This window comes from Leptonychotes weddellii, chromosome 13 (genome assembly GCF_054177405.1).
Source record: "Leptonychotes weddellii isolate Sample4059 chromosome 13, ASM5417740v2, whole genome shotgun sequence".
Lineage (NCBI taxonomy): Eukaryota > Metazoa > Chordata > Mammalia > Carnivora > Phocidae > Leptonychotes > Leptonychotes weddellii.
The window spans coordinates 3,513,743-3,530,549 of NC_138381.1; the positions used below are offsets into that span (position 1 = coordinate 3,513,743).

Consider the following 16,807-nt stretch of genomic DNA (forward strand, 5'->3'; position numbering starts at 1 on the left):
ATCACCACCATTATCACCATCATCACCTTCATCACCACCACCTCCATCACCATTATCACCATCACCATCATCACCATCATCACTATCACCACCATCACCATCATCATCACCATCACCATTATCACCATCACCATCATCACCATCACCATCATCATCACCATCAGCACCATCACCATCATCACCATCAGCACCATCACCATCACCACCACCATCACGACCACCATCACCATCATCACCACCATTATCACCATCATCACCTTCATCACCATCAGCACCATCACCATCATCATCACCATCATCACCACCACCTCCACCATCATCATCACCATCAGCACCATCACCATCATCATCATCACCATTATCACCATCATCATCATCACCACCATCATCATCACCTTCATCACCATCAGCACCATCACCATCATCATCACCATCATCACCACCATCACCATCATCACCACCATCATCATCACCTTCATCACCATCGCCACCATCACCACCACCATCATCACCTTCATTACTATCACCACCATCACCATCACCACCACCACCACCACCTCCACCATCATCATCACCATCAGCACCATCACCATTATCATCGTCACCACCATCTATGAGTTGCTAGCACAGTCATCCTTCCTGAGTTCACTGTGAGCCAAGATAAGGAGGGAAATCCTAAATGGATACCCAAGGATAATGTTCTTCAAACTGAGAGCTATAACTCCTTAATGGGTCATAAAATCAATTCAGCAGCATTTTTATAATGGGATAGAATATACAGATCTTTCTTTGACTTACAATGGGGTTACATCCTGATTAAATCCATCCTAAATTGAAACTATCATAAGTCGAAGATGCATTTAATACAATTGATATACCAAACATCACAGCTTTGCCTAGCCTATGCTAAACGTGCTCAGAACATTTTCATTAGCCTACAGTTGGGGGGAATAAAGTGCCTGTGGGTATCAGATACTGGCTAGTACACCCTGAAGATGCCATTTCAATACAAAATATATGTCAGTGGGGGAGTGGGGCTTGCAGAGAGGACTGTGACAGTGTGCACCACGCACTCTCCATCAATTCATCCCAACAATTCATCCCGAGTTGTGATCGTGGAGGAGCACAGATGGAGGGCCACTGCGCTAGTGTTCCCACGCCATGAGAATCCTGCAGACACCTTGTGTTGCACCTGTGTTAAAGAGCAGGCAGGTCCTATGAGTAGGTGCTAGCTGCCTCCAGGGGCACACTGTGCAGGGAGCTCCTCCTCTCTTCCTGCACGAATAATAATGTCTGGTGCACCGCTCTCTCCAGACGCCCCCGTTAATGATGACAACAGCCGGCACTTACAACGATGCTGTGTGCCTGATCCTGTTCTGAGCACGTCAGCTATCTTAAAGCACTTGCTCCTCACAGTCCCATCATTTTACAGACAAAGAAACTGAGGCAAATGGCGTGCCTCAGCTAGGAGGTAGCTGAATTTCTGTGACCAAAGGGACATGCACAAAGCAGCTGAAATTAGGAGTGTTGTTTGAATCTATGAGGATAAGGAACGGAGAATACAAATTCGACCAGGGACTGGGGGTGCTCTGGGATTACACTTTCTACAACAGAGACACCAAATCAGACAGAAATAGTCCAGAATCAAAAGCAAAGACTTTCATTACTTATCTACAGATCCTAGCCATTTTCTCCTGCTAACATAGAGCATCTAAAGGAACTTAAGACTAAATTTTTTTAAATGAACAATTTCCTAGATTAGTAACTTACTAAATATCCTCAGTCAATAAACCTTAAAAACATTTTCTCATAGGAAGCACTTACTCTTAGGAATAAGTTAAATTCTCACTTCCTGTGCTTAGTCCTAGTCAAGATTCTGGAACAACAGCCGAACTGTGTGCTTCTTTTTGGCACATGATGAGAAGCATGGTTTAGAACAGCAATAAAAATGATCCATTACTTAAGAATAGTTTAGCAGCTTCTATATACATTAAGAGTTTTGGTAAATGTTTCAAATGCATTACTGCGGAACACAAGAAATCACGTGTCTTTGGGGTCTTGAGTGATCTGTCAATGAAGGGGATTAGTCCATTAATGATCTCCCAACTGAAGCCCAATTTGATCAAGTGTTTTAACTGAATTGTTGAAAACTGCAGCAAAGATCAGTTTGGGTCCTTTCATGAGGGATGCAGATGTAAGTGGGTATTTCATATACACCTTTGAGGCAATAAATATACATCATCACTACTTTCTGATAAATAGGCAATAAAATAAAGTTATCTAGATATTTTTAAAAGAATAGCATCTCACCATAAGTCTGTCATAAGTAAATTATTTCATCTGAAATGTTACAGCTCAAAGATAAAGCAAAAGTCTTGATTTCAAACAGAAAAATGCCTCTTCTGACCTCACTAGCTGTGTTTATATGTGGGAAAAGGGCAGGTGAAAATGCACACTATTGGTGGGTTTCTGTATATACATTAGATGTGCTGCTTTAAAAATTATAGAAAGATCCCATATTGCATATAACCATGGAAATTACTAAAATCACTAAAATTTTAGGAAAAAAGTTTACTTAGAGAATGAGATGTTTTTTCTCATAATTCTTCCACCTAATTCATGAATCACTAAAACAATGACTACATGATAATGATGTTTCTAGAAGATTCCAGTGAACTGTCCTCAAATTATCAGTTCTGGCTTTCATCCTAATCACTAATTCACAGATATTAAAAATCTGCCCCCACCCTACTGTATTTTTAAAAGGAGAAAGCAGAAACTCTCTAGTAAAAGCAACAACAACACATCTTATTTTAAGCCCAGGAAGAGCAGACTCAATTTGGGATCTGGAATCACCCCACGGACACGTGACCTAATATGGGTTATGTGGTTCAGACGCCTCTGTGACCCAGCTTGTCTGCTATGGCCAGACCCGGAGACACGTCAGTCAGTCTGATCTCTGGTCTTTAATGACTCAATATTACCAATGCACAAGGAGAAACAACTTTGTAATTGTTTGAGAAATGGAACCTCACTGATAGTAATATCATAATGCCTGTCAATGATCAGCAACACGCCTTTTGAAAATGAATTCTCCTTAAAGAAATCAGACTTCCTTACTGATTGCATAGTTTCATTGACAATAGGTCTTTTTTGAGGAATTGCTATTACTTAAAACATAGAAATATCAGTTTCCATTGAAATACACTTAGTTGCCTATTTAAAGTCATTTGAGTGTCTTTATGCATTGAAGTGTTATCGTCCATGCCTTGGCCAATATCCCCATGAAAATAGCTCCCAAATTAAATTCCTAATAAATTAAGTTAATAATTCACCTTCATTAAGTAATTTAATTTCTTTAGTGAGCAATAAATAGTTCTTATGACATTCTTCTAGGACAGAAGTTCAAATGTTATTTTTCTTCATTAGCTCAGTCTCCTCCTGAGCACAAGAAGTAAAATACACAAAAGGGGGTCTACTTGTTACCTTCTGTGTTTGTAACCCAGTTGCCACTGTAACAATTCCGCCAGAATCGGTAGCAACCAAACAATTCGGGCGGCTATTTTCAAAGTTCTTTCTTAGAAATGTTAGAAACTAGACCTCACATAGGTACCAAAAAATACAAGTAGCATTTTCCTAAGATTATTTTTAGATACTGTATCATATGTCAGATTTCATTTCTACATTTTAAGAAGGGGTAGTTGGCTTATACTGTATCCCCAGTGATGTCAGGAAAAAAAAAAAAAGAAAAAAGATTGGTGAAAATAGAAAAGTTCCATGGAAGTGTAAACAGTATACCTATATTTAGAATTATTTGTTTCCTATTGAGCTAAGGGTACCCTGGTGGTCAAATTTGCACATCTTGATAACACTGTCTCCAGTTCCTTCAGAAAGTGCACCCTGCACCTCACCTCCACCCAGTGTGCAAATGGAAAACCTGGAGGTGAACTGGCTGAATGGGCAGCTGTGGGTGTAGTCAGACCCACATGAGCTGAAACAACACAGTAGTGCTCCCCTCTTCCCAAGGCGGGAGCTCAGAAAGCATCCCAGATGGTGGGGGAGGACAAAAGGAAATAGGCATGGCAGAAGAACAGAACCAAATAGTTTCCAGCCAATTCAACTTAAAAATATATATACATTAAAACAGATGCAGAAAGCAGACTTAACCATTGTGAAATTATACACAAAAGTGTTTCCGAAAAATACAAAAAGAATTGATCCCATCAATGATTTAAAATATATTGTTGACTGAAAACCACAAGTATTTAGGACCCATGTGGGTAAGCTGGGTGTTCTGGATAGTTGAAGGTTTACTCTTTTAAGCAGAATTTTAAAAAAATGTTTAAACCCTGGAAAATCTACATAAAATGGACATGCTTTTGCCACATTACTCAAAGTATACTGTACACAATTAAAATTTGCCTGACAACTAGATATAAAAACTGTGAACAGTCAGTACCGACCACAAAGGGGCAGAGAACAATTCCATTTCCAAGCCTGCAATGCTGTGTTTTTCATGGGATTCATTCTTTTACAACAGCCCCCCCCTCCCCTTACTATTCGGTCCTCTGCTATCACTTCTCACTGTTATCTGTGTGTTTTTCCTTACTTCCAATTTGCTACTGTTAATTTGCAATGGCCTAGGACAATAGATATTTGTGACTATTAGAACTGTGTGTAACAGAAAAATAAAATTCACACGGGGAGGGAAGACCTAGAGATACCGTCTATTAATATATGTATGAATTCAGCGCATGGATTTTGATGCCTGATGTCCTTTTATCCCCTGTGATTTCTATCCCAGAAAAATAAAGACTGTAATTAACTGGTTTCTAGATAGGTAAGGTTTTACTGTTTCAAAAATGATATACATATATATTTATGAATGTCTCAAAGCCGTATTTATATCTGATCACATTAAGCCCTCCTGGAGTCCCACCAAGCAAGAAGCATTCCCTTTCCATAGGTAGGGGTGACGCAGGGTGGTAGGGAGGGGACCGTAACGTATTCTAAAAGCTGAACGAAGACACAACTGTTAATTCCAAACTATTCTACCGAATACAACACATCAAGATTTAATTTTCATTTTAAAACTAAATAGAATCATGAAAAAAGAAAAACTATTTTATATTGACCATGGGAGATTACCCAAAAAGCATACATATTTCAGTAGATGTTACCCCAGGCCCAGTCCCAGGCACTAGAAGATTTTCAGGATATTCAGCAAGAATTAGGCATGAGCAACAAAAAATAAACAATGCAAAGTCAAACCCGTGTGAGTTTTTAAGTTTTTAAAGATTTATGCACTGTCACCAGATAACACTGAAAAAATGTGTATGTGAAGTGGCACATTTGGCAGCTACGTGCCAAAGCCCAGCCCTAAAACTGAAGACTGGGTGAATCAGAGAGATTGCATTATCAACACACTTTTTAAAAATCAGGTCCTCTCCCTTCCTCACCCCCTTATTCCAGTAGGGCGGTGTTTATATTCAAATAGAGTCCTTCGCACTCTTTCTCCATGTTTAAGGCCCTTTGCCTGCCAATTCACTCTGAAAAGACTTCACTTTTGAAGCAGCCAGGCTTCACAGACGTGAAGATGGTTTCCTTTTCAGGCTAAATAGTCCCAATATCTGCCTAACCCTCCACCAGCAGAGGGAAATCTCCGCTCCCCGGCTTCCCCGACAGACAGCACTTGGGGTGTTCTCATCCTCAGTGATTTATTTGCAGAAGATGCTCGAAGTCATCTTTCTCAACTGATATTTGACTTTAAAAAAAATCCAAAATTTTTCCAACATTCATCAATGTTGATGAGCTGTTTTGTTTTTGTTTTTTTTCCTAAAAGAACAAAGCTACAAGAGAAGGTAGCAATAAAAAAGTACTAAAATCTAGGATGGATCTACTGTATGCAAAGGTAAACAACAGCATGTGCTGATACAGAAAACTTGCTAGAAAGTTATCAAAAATCAGTAGCTTTCCAATACACCAATAATAACCAGTTAAAACAGAACAGAAAAGTAACTCCATTCTTGAGAGCAACAACCCAAACTAAACAAATGAATAGCCTAGAAGACAGCATCAGGACAAAAAACAGTATCAAGGGCCTATGTGAAAAATCCACAAGTATTTGTGGTATTATTATTTTTTTTTTTTTTAAAGATTTTTTTTATTTATTTATTTGAGACAGAGAGAATGAGAGAGAGAGAGCACATGAGAGGGGGGAGGGTCAGAGGCAGAAGCAGGCTCCCTGCCGAGCAGGGAGCCCGATGCGGGACTCGATCCCGGGACTCCAGGATCATGACCTGAGCCGAAGGCAGTTGCTTAACCAACTGAGCCACCCAGGCGCCCTTATTCTTTTTTTTTTTTTTTTGGTATTATTATTTTTTAAGTATTATTTTTTAGGCTGACAAAAATGGTTCCAAAGTTCCTCTAATGCAGAAGAATAGAAAAAAAAATACTCTTTGAAAAAAGAAGAAGAAGGGGTACAGGGAGTGGATAGAAAGCTCTTAGACTGTTTCAAAATATATTACATAGGCACAGTAATTTAAACGGGAAGGGGAGGGTACAAGTCAGGAATAGACAGACTGCTTGTTGAAATCACAAGGAAAGCTGAAGATAACAACCCCAAATATATGCTAGAACTCTGTGCACAATGAAGGAGCATCTGCAAGAGAATTCCGTGGAGAGAGGACAGATCATTCAGTACACAGAGCTGGGAAAACCGGCTATTTGAAAACAAATAATAAAGTCAGATACCCACCTCACATCATATGCCAAAATTAATTTCAGATATATCAAATATTTAAATATAAAAAAAATAAATCCATAAAAGTACTAGAAGACAATAAAACTGGATATTTACATCATCTTCAAGGTCGGAAGGCGCCTTTTAAACATTACTTCAAAGGCAGAAACTATGCAGGAAAGGACCAGAAAACTATTTATTAAACTAAATAAAAACAACTCAGTCCATCAAAAAAAATTGCCATAACCCAGGGAAACACATAGTGCTGGTGGGGCTGAAAATGTACACGGCCTTTCCAGAAAGCCAGTTGGCAGTATATATACCAAATAATTTAAAACAGCCAAAACCTTTGACCTAGTAATTCTACTTCTGGGAATTTATCAAGGAAATGATGATACTATTGCCAAGATATACATAGAGAGATATTAATTACACAGTTGTTTACATCTGTGAAACTGAGCAAGAACGAAATTTCCAACAATGGTTGACTTCTCAACTAAATTGTGCATGTCAATAAAATGGGATGCTATGCAAGTACTTAAAATGACAAAGCAGGTCTATATAACATGGTAAATGTTATGAACTAAAAAATAAGCTACAAAACAAAACATGTAAGAAGAAACCACTTTGGTAAAAATACATGGAAAATACTTATATGTATATATTTGCATAGGAAAAGATCCAGAAGAATATATACCAAAATATCAACTTTGGTTATTTCTAGAGGGTAGGATTTCAAATAAGCTTCAACTATTTTAAAATTTCTTTTTCTCTGTTCAAGATATATATATATATATATATATATATATATATATATATATACACACACACACACACACAATCAAAACATATATATATAAGCAAGATATATAGATATAGATATAGATATATAGATATATATATATCACTTGCATATCTCAAAAGATAACAGAAGAGGGCAAAAACTCCACAAACTAATTTTTAATGTTATACCAAAGAGTTTGCAACTATAGAAATACTAGAAAGATGACTGAACATCCTTATTAGAACTTTTCCAAATCAATAAAAAGATGAACAAAGCAATGGAAAAATGAAAAACATGGGTAAAAATCATTCAAAAAGGATTTTGTCTAATAAATACATTTGTCTAACAAAATATATGGAAAAACGTTCACCCTCACCTGGAACCCAAGAAATACAAATGAAAACAACATGGGGATACTGTTTCAAAGCTATTAAATTGGCAAAGAATTAAAAATACCTGTGTTGGCAATGGCTCAGAGGCATGAACATTTCTAGGCACTATAAATGAAAAGATACCTTGATATATTTTGAGGACAGGTTCGCAATAGATACCAAGGGCTGACCAAGCAACATCAAGTCAAAAAAAAATTTTTTTTTCACTAAAGAAATCATCGTGAAAATGTACAAAGTAATGTGTAAAAAGCTGTTCACCATTTAGTGAGTAAACTGATAAATACTACCATTACCCCATTTTTGTTTAAAAAAATATCTGTAGAGGCAAAGAAAAAAAAATCCTAGAGGAATTCAGGTAAGATGTTCATAGTAGCTATATCTGGGTAGTCACGAATGATGCCTTTTGGTTTGTTTATCTATATTTTACAAATTTTCCATATAACATGAACACTTACACAAAGAAGAAAATCATTTAGTAACACGAGTGAATTCCCCATAATTTTGTCTCAAATTAAGAAGATAAAGTAACAGTAATGGACTTTGCCAATAAAAAGAAGAAAAAATAGATGGCTGGTGAAAGCAAGGGAATAGAGAAAGACTGCAACAGGAACACAGCATCGTCTTGCAGCACACTAAACTGCTACACTCAACTGCAGGGGCCCTTCCCCTGCAAACACTCCCACGTCTGGGGCACCTTCAAGTGACAGACGCTGGAGTGGGAGTCCGGAGCCCTCACCTGCCACTATCAGCCGCCCAGCCTGCCTGGGTTCATTCTGCTCAGAACACACTGAAGGAATCCCATGGAAGACCACCTCGACTCCTCCATCCCTAAATGCATAATTCCAACATGGCTAGTAACTCTGAGTTACTCCATCTGGTGATATAGTTAAGAAACATCTCTGATGCAAAGATTCATAAGCTCATGGAGGAACTTAACACTCTGAGGAAGAGCTAAGCCAGGAGCCCTAAGGTGACCAAGCCTTCTGTGGAGATCAAGGAGCTCTACGGGCTCTCCTGTTGAGGAACTGTTCTCTCAGCTTCCAAGAAGGAGAGATCTTGGCAGAAGAACTGGTAAGACTGAATGATCCATTTATTCGTTGGCTGGCTGGTTGTCCATCCACTCATTCACTCACCAAAAATTTACTCCGGGTCTCCTGTGCATTGGGTACCATGCTGGGCAGTGGAGGCAAAGGGAAGGCAGCTCCAATCTCCAGGGGCCCTCACTCCAGCAAGCAAGACAGACATGGTGCAACAGGGCCAGACTCCGGGAACAGAGGTGGGTGCGTACTGGCAAGAGCGCTGGAAGGAAAGACCCCTCAAGTGGCAGGAACTCAGTGCGGAGAAGTTCTTTCAGGTACGCAGTTGGGGTAGGAGGCCCCAAGGGAACAGAGTATAAAAGCAAAGCCTGCGATTCATCGCTGATGGATGGAGAAGCAGGAAGGAGACCCAGGTGGAGTGCAGGGCAGAGCCCAGGACAGAACAGAGCCTGCTTCTAACCCCACCCCTTCACTTCAGAGATGGAGAAACTGGGGCCTGGGCAGGATACATTCATTTCCAAGGACCCACAACTGGGATGTCGCAAAAAACTCGGGATTCTTAAGCTTTTCCACGACAGTGTTCCCCGGGATCACTATGGGAAGAGCTACAGAAAAGACTACCCTGGTGAGGAATATCTGAGCCGTTCGCCCAGCATTAAGTGACCAAGCAAATTTGGGGGTGTGGCGGGAGTGGGGGGAGTCCCCTGTAGAGACGTGTGCAAAGACAGCACAACCAGAACCTGGAGACCCAGGAGTTCTGGAGCCTGGGGGAAGGCAGGTGCCAAAAAGCCTCTGAAGTTTTACCCTCGAAGAGGCTGTGAACAGAGAAGTAAGGAGGGGAGCAGAGCCAATGGGGAGCGGCGAGGCCCCTGGGGAGCAGCACTGTGTGTTCTAGTTCTGCCTACAAGCAGGGGGCAGCCACCGGGCCTCCTAACCGGACCACTCCTGCCCCTCTCATTCAACAAGCTGCAGGCGTGGGGATGGTTCCCTCCGGACTGGAAAGCACGTACGCATCCTCCAAAACAGAAAGGGCTTGTCCTTAAGCCCACTGGTGTGCAACTCCACCTGCTTCTTAACACACCAGATTTCTGAGTCCTTGCTTCTGCTGTTACGTCTTAACTGTCTACAAAGAAATGCTCAGCTTCATCACACAAGACTTAGCAAGGAATGCAGACCCTATAGAGCATAATTAAATGATCACAGTTTCTGAAGTTGGACACACTAGACCAATCTGACTGTATTATTAACAGGAAAAATATAATTAGGCAAGTAAATACATACATATATGTCATATTTAATTGAAACACTAGCTTCCTATATAAAACGGACTCCAAATTAGAAAAAAAATACATTTCTTAGAATTTGTAGTTTTTCTATTTTCTTTTACTTCAAGCCTCCATTAATATAGGCCAATTAACTCCCAACTGTATTTACAGAAATAAATTAATAGTTTTAGTCTCTACATTTCTGAGTTCATTATTACTCACTCTACCTCATCATGATAAATAATCTTTGAATCACACGTAATGATAAAGGAGTATCTAAACAATCCCAGATTAATGCCTGAAATACACACATGAAAGTGAGCATAAAAGAAATACGTGGACCCAAATCTAGCACTTTCTATACTAACCTAGGGATGAATATATTTCTATGACATTCCACATGAAACTTCATGCCATGATATTTCTGAAGGGAAAAAGTCTTCATTAAGAGCCAGCAGAATTATGAAGTTGGACCCCAAGTAAGAATTTGACACTTGAACGAGAATGAAGTCATTAAAGGTGCTGATACGGTGATGAGCCACGATTCGGACGCTGTCCCTGAGCATGATGGACGTCCTGTCTGGTGAGTGGATGCATATTTTTCAGGGCTAGAAACATTTTTGTAAGCTTGCATATACTTTTCATAGCTATCCTCAAAAAATAGTTCTAGGTGCTTTCTGTTGTTTGAAATTTCTCCCCACTCCTCAAAAAATACATTTGATTAATGCCCTTATCTTTATATCTTAGAAAACAGAGTTCTGTTTTTCTGGGTTTCAAACGCAGCCGGAAGTCTAGGGTTTACTTTCACTTTGCCGGCACCGTGGCTCTGAATAAATAAAATCCTTAGCTATCATCCTTTTCCATTAAAATGAACAGGAAGTTTTTTAAAAAAATGGTAAAGTCTAAACATTTCAAATGAGCACCACAACAAGTACATTTAATGATAAAGTCGCCCCTATCTTTCACACTTCAGAAGAAGGACAAAGCTGCTATTTCACTGCCCTGTGGGTGTGTGGCTACTCTTCTGTTTCCCTAATTATGCTAAACAAAGAGAATATTAGCAAAAGTGCAGAAATGGCATCCCCTCTGTATCAGAGACTGCTTTCCAGAAGAGCCTTCACAATGCAGACACAATGAGGGGAAAGATGCTTCCCCAACTGAAATTGCAGGGGATGATTATTTTCAAAGTAAGGTAACTCAGGAGGCAAGGCAATCCGTGCACTGAAGCTCACATCTGTTTTAAGTCATAAAGGCCATTAGATCTTGTGGGTTGTGCAATCTGCGATTCAACCAACTTCCTACAAAAGCCTGGAGAAATGGCATCTTGAGAAGCAGGGGTGCCTCGGCCACCAAGGGGTGGAGGGGAAGCAGAGCCCGGGCAGCCGCTGGAGGAGAGGCGGCAGGCTGCACCGCCCGGCTGCAAACACAAGGTCACGGCCGTGGCGTGGCCGACCTGCAGCACCTGCGCCAGGTGCTTCATCCTCAGCAAACACGGGCATCTGGTGAAGGTGGGGAGCAGGCAGCGGGCCGAGGGGACCGTCAGAAAAGAAGCTGCCCGCTCACCGGCCCCGCGTGGTGCACCCACCGAAGCCCTTCCTGAAGACGACATTGTGTCTGGGCGCCTCCATCTGCTGGAGCCAAGATTATGAAGAAGCCATATATACCACCAAATTACTGCGGGCTCAAACTTGGAATAAATCCTCCCGTCCCTCGCTCGCCGCATCATCTCCAAGCAGAGCTTCAGTACTCCATTACTGTGAATGTTCTTTGGCCCACAGCAAAAAATATTGACAAAATTCCGCTTTGAAGACAGTTATTGTCTCTGTATACTTGATAGCAGCCTTCAGAACTTCACCTGCTAGCATTAAATTCTTGAGTTTGGAGGAAAGGAGAGAAAATTTGCCACATCTCAAGCTCTTCTGCTGTAGCAGCAGCAGATCAAATTATTCTTTCAATTAGACTAGTTTTGTGCCTAAAAGAAAAAGAGGCCACGGGTTTTTAATTTTTCCCCCCACACACAAAGAATCAAAGGCATCACCTCTTCTAAACCCTGTGAATCGGACATGATCTAAATGGCTTAGTGTTCGTGGATAATACAGCTCATAAAATTAAATCTACTATCAGAGATTTCAGTAGCACTAATTGTGTGCTCTGAGCTCACAGGCAGCCGAGTAATGGACAGCTCTGCACTGGGGCACATTTCGACGGACCTGATGAAGGGCTCCACACACACACACACACACACACACACACACACCCATCCAGGTCTGTGTGCCAACATCACAGAAATCCACGACGCCCCATCAGGGTTTAAACAGAGGTCTGGGACTCCCAACGTCACCCCCACGTCCCTGAGGCGAGGAGGGACGCCCCACGGAAGCCACAGCACCTCCTCTTCTTCCTTTGCCACCCGACGCGCCCACGTTGCTGATGCTGTGGCAGGCAGTGAGACAGCCCTGCACAGCCCATGCATCTCGGCCGACTTCCTGCCGGAGGACTGGATCCAATCTTTCGCAGGAAATGCCCAACTCACACGTGCTCGGTGCTGGACTTTTTCTTCAAGACGTCTGCTTTAAGGGAAGTAAAATTTGAAACACCCATTTTGGTGGGATACTTATAAGGTAAGGATGCCTCACTAGCTGGTGGTGGTGGACAGGGTGTGTGCACATATTCATGGGGGCGGGTTGAGCGCTCCAGAACATGGATTTTGTTTCAGAAAACCGCCTAAATAGAAGTCAAAGACAAAGGCTAGCTGAGATATAACACTCAGAATTATCAGGACACTGAGTGTAAGAAAACAACTTTTCTCTATTCTGGTATACACGGTGGGCAGCGTACGGAACTTGGCATCATTTGCTGGGTGCCGTGATCAGGAAGAATTTGTGACAGAATGTGAATGGCGGTCCCTTTCCAACGAGGAGCTGTCCTCTGGTACATCCCCAGATAAGACAAGAATTTCCCAAGCTTGAAACACGAATTCTGTAGTTTCAGCAAACAGACTGTATGGGGCCAAACGGGGAGACACCCTGAGATCAAATAAATCAGAATAAAATGAGAAACCAAAAATCCAGCAGTTCTAGAAAGTCCGTATGCTTATGGTTATGGTAAGGAGACAGTTCAGGTCTAGATCAGTGAATCTGAAAAGCCTAATCTTCCCTTCTTAGTACAGCTTCACACGCTGAAATACAGAAAGCACGGTGCAGTCCCATAAAAGCTAAAAAGGTATTTTAAATATCAATATAATAGCTTAAAATTAACATTCACATACCCCTAAAAATCCAGGTTCCTTAACAGGAACTTTACAAAGAGAGACCCCTGCAAAGTGTTTTACTATTTCCGTAGCTCTAGGTAGTACTGGCTATCTTCCTGAATCCAACTTCTCAAAATACCAATGTGGAATTCACCTCCTCCCTACTCCTCTCTGTTTTACCTAAAGGCACAAAGTAAATCCAGTTTCTCTTCACAGATTGTAGGCCTGGTTTTAATTTGTGCAATAGTCCTTTTGATAACAATGCCTAGTTAAAAACATCCATTAAAAGTCTGTAGCAGGCATTTAATGGAAGGAAAATCTAATAGGGTTCCACTGCAACTCCTTCATTAACTTTTAAAAGAATTCTCTCCTATGGTGTTAGCAGACATGCGCACGCACACACACACACACACACACAGGGCGTGAGGAACAAAGAGAGAAAGACAGACAGAGATGGAGGTGGGGAGAGAGAGGACGGGAAATGAAGACCAACAAAAGGGGCTTTCGCATATTCAGGGCTGGATTATTAATCTTTGAAAAGAACGTGGTCAAATAATCTTTGCTTTTTCAGATACCTTTACCAACCCCTAGTAAGCTAAGACCTCCTTTTGTAACTAGTATCCACTGTCTCCAAGTCATAAAAGTGCGACTCGGGGATACAGGCCTGAAGGCAACATCATACCAAGGCCGTCCGAGCGCGGGGCACCCAGCGCGCATCCTTCACCGGGAAAAAAGCAAGGACTGAAACGGGCCCGAGATTGGCCAAACCAAACAGCCACGAAGAGAAGAAGGCCTACAGCCGTGATGCTCTGACCGACGCGTGCTCTGCTGGAGAAAGCCAACCTCCAGCTCGTCCTCCATTGGTCAATCGAGGAACCACATCAGGCTGGCAAGGGCGCCTCGTGTTCCCACCGGTTCCTCCGGCACGCGGATGACACCCGGCGGGACGGTCGCCCATGGTAGCTGGCCAGCCAGATGTGGTGCGCACAGGACAGCCGGAGTCCTCTGCCCTCGGCTCCGTGTTCCTTCCTGCCCCTCAACGAGCTTCTGTCGCTCACCTTTTTCCCAATGTAGAACCTCATATTTACTATAGTATGTCTTCATTTGTTAGAAACGTGTCTTGATTTACTGTGATTTCTTGTCTGTGCTCTGGTTCCCAGGCTGTGTGGGATTTGAATGGTCTGGCCCTCTTTTTTCCATCAGCCCTGCCCCTTCCAAGACCCCACATACTGTGTCACACCAGAAGAGCCTGCACGAAGGCCCTATTAATAATTTTAAGAAAAGACAAAACCATTCAAATTAAACTCGAAGGAGAACTGTGTACATAGAAAATGCATTGGGGGAAGAAAAAAACAAAAAACTGTTTGGACTCCTGGGCTAATTTAGGATGGGTTACTGGTGATTTATGTTGTAAGTGAAACTATATGGTGTCTGTCCTTCTCCTGAATCTGAACATTCCCCAGCTATTCCTACTGAGCCTGCTAACAAATGTCACTGAAAACAGGGCCACTACTCACAACCACAAAGGCAGCAAATGACCACCTGATTCAGAGACCATACGCAAGTCCAGCAAGAGGTAAAGTGGGGCCTACAAGGCCTATGCCATCCCTGAGTGGCCCTCGGACCAACACCATCCTCAGAACCCCAAGGAAAGGGGTCCACCGGGACCACACCCAGGACAACCGCCAGTCCTCACAGGCCTGCCCCCACGTCTGTCCTGCAGACAATGGAATCCCCAGTGTGGGCCCCCAGGATGCACGACCCCCCTTCCCTGCCCCGCACTGGGCAGCCGAAGCCACTGCCGGTGAGGCCCCTTGTGGCAGAGGGGAGCCACCACTGGGGAGGAAAAGGCGAGACCCATCAACATGAGGGACAGATCTACTGGGGAGGAAAAGGCGAGACCCATCAACATGAGGGACAGATCTACTGGGGAGGAAAAGGCGAGACCCATCAACATGAGGGACAGATCTACCTCAGGGCAGCAGGTGGGAGCTGCTGGGAAGCCAAGCAGAGGGCCGTGAGCTGCGCCCCTTTGCCCCACCTTCCATTTTAAGTGGCTGCTCACTGTTGAGCTGCCCGCACCCCCTTCACCACCAAACCTAACAAGGGCCACTCCGTTAGCACTTGCCCTGTAGATGCTGGACCCGCTGCAGGACCACGTCACAGCTGTGTGGTACCTCCACTGGGCACAGCTCACGGCAGCTGCCCTCCGGACCGACGAGGATATGCTATAACCCAGTCAAGCGGGAGGAACATTTTGCTCTGCAGTCATCAAATGTCACGGAAACACTCCACATAACTAATGCGCCACTCATTTACTGACCCCAGTTTGTTTCAAGATGTTTCAATGAATCACAGTAGTGCAACTTTCTCGAGCATGAGTTATTGGGGGACCCTTCCTTTGTATCCCCCTCCCAGATGGTCACGTTGTAGGCTCCTCACAGCTGATCTGTAAGCACCTACCCTTCCAGTACAAGTCCATGAAGACGGGTCCATTCCTTCCTGTCACTGTGGGACTAGCAATGGCCCCACGCAAACCCCCGAGGGGTGAGATGGCACTTTCAGTCATTCGTTATCAACAATCAAGATACCGGTTATCAATAGCGAATATTTGGAAAGCACGCTGAGCCCGCGTATGACTCACAGTAGGCTGTATCTCTACCTCCAATCTTCAATAAAAGCTGCTGCACAAATGAGAAGGCATGATCTTCTCCTACAGTGGGTTGAATAGGGTCCCCCCCCAAATTCGTGTCCTCCTGGAAACCCACACTGTAACTTTATTCGGAAATAGGGTCTTTATAGATATAACTGGTTAAGTTGCAATGAAGTCATCCGATTAGGATGGGTCCTAAGTCCAGTGATTGGTGGCTTATAACCAGAGGAGAGAGCACTCAGGCACAGGGCAGACAGACACACAGAGGAGGAGGCCACATGACGATGGGGGCAGACTGGAGGAATGGCGTCATAAGCCAGGGTTCACTCAGGATTGCCGGGAGCCACAGAAAGCTGGAAGAGATGAGGAAGGATTCTCCCCAGAGCCTTCAGAAGGAGCATAGTCTCGCTGACCTCTTGATTTCTGATTCTAGCCTCCAGAACTGCGAGAGAATGAATTTCCATTGTTGTAACTACTGGCTTAACTATTAAATTCCCTCTAGGTTTTAATTTTTACTTATTTGTTATGAGCTTCACGGAACAAGGAGAAATCAAAGCAGTTAGGTAAGGGGATCACAGGCGAATGGAATAGATGCTAGTTGCCCAATTATACAGTGAAATGTGTGGTCCTTAACATCTAGGGGGATTGTCCCACCTGCAAGCACACACCTCCACAGTCCCTGAC

The 16,807-nt window shown here is 42.8% G+C and overlaps 1 protein-coding gene across 1 annotated transcript in view; it reads right to left on the bottom strand.

Annotated features, from left to right (window-relative positions):
* TSHZ1 (teashirt zinc finger homeobox 1) overlaps nt 1-16,807 on the bottom strand; it is a 75,526-nt gene that overhangs the window by 30,967 nt on the left and 27,752 nt on the right. The window lies entirely within an intron of this gene.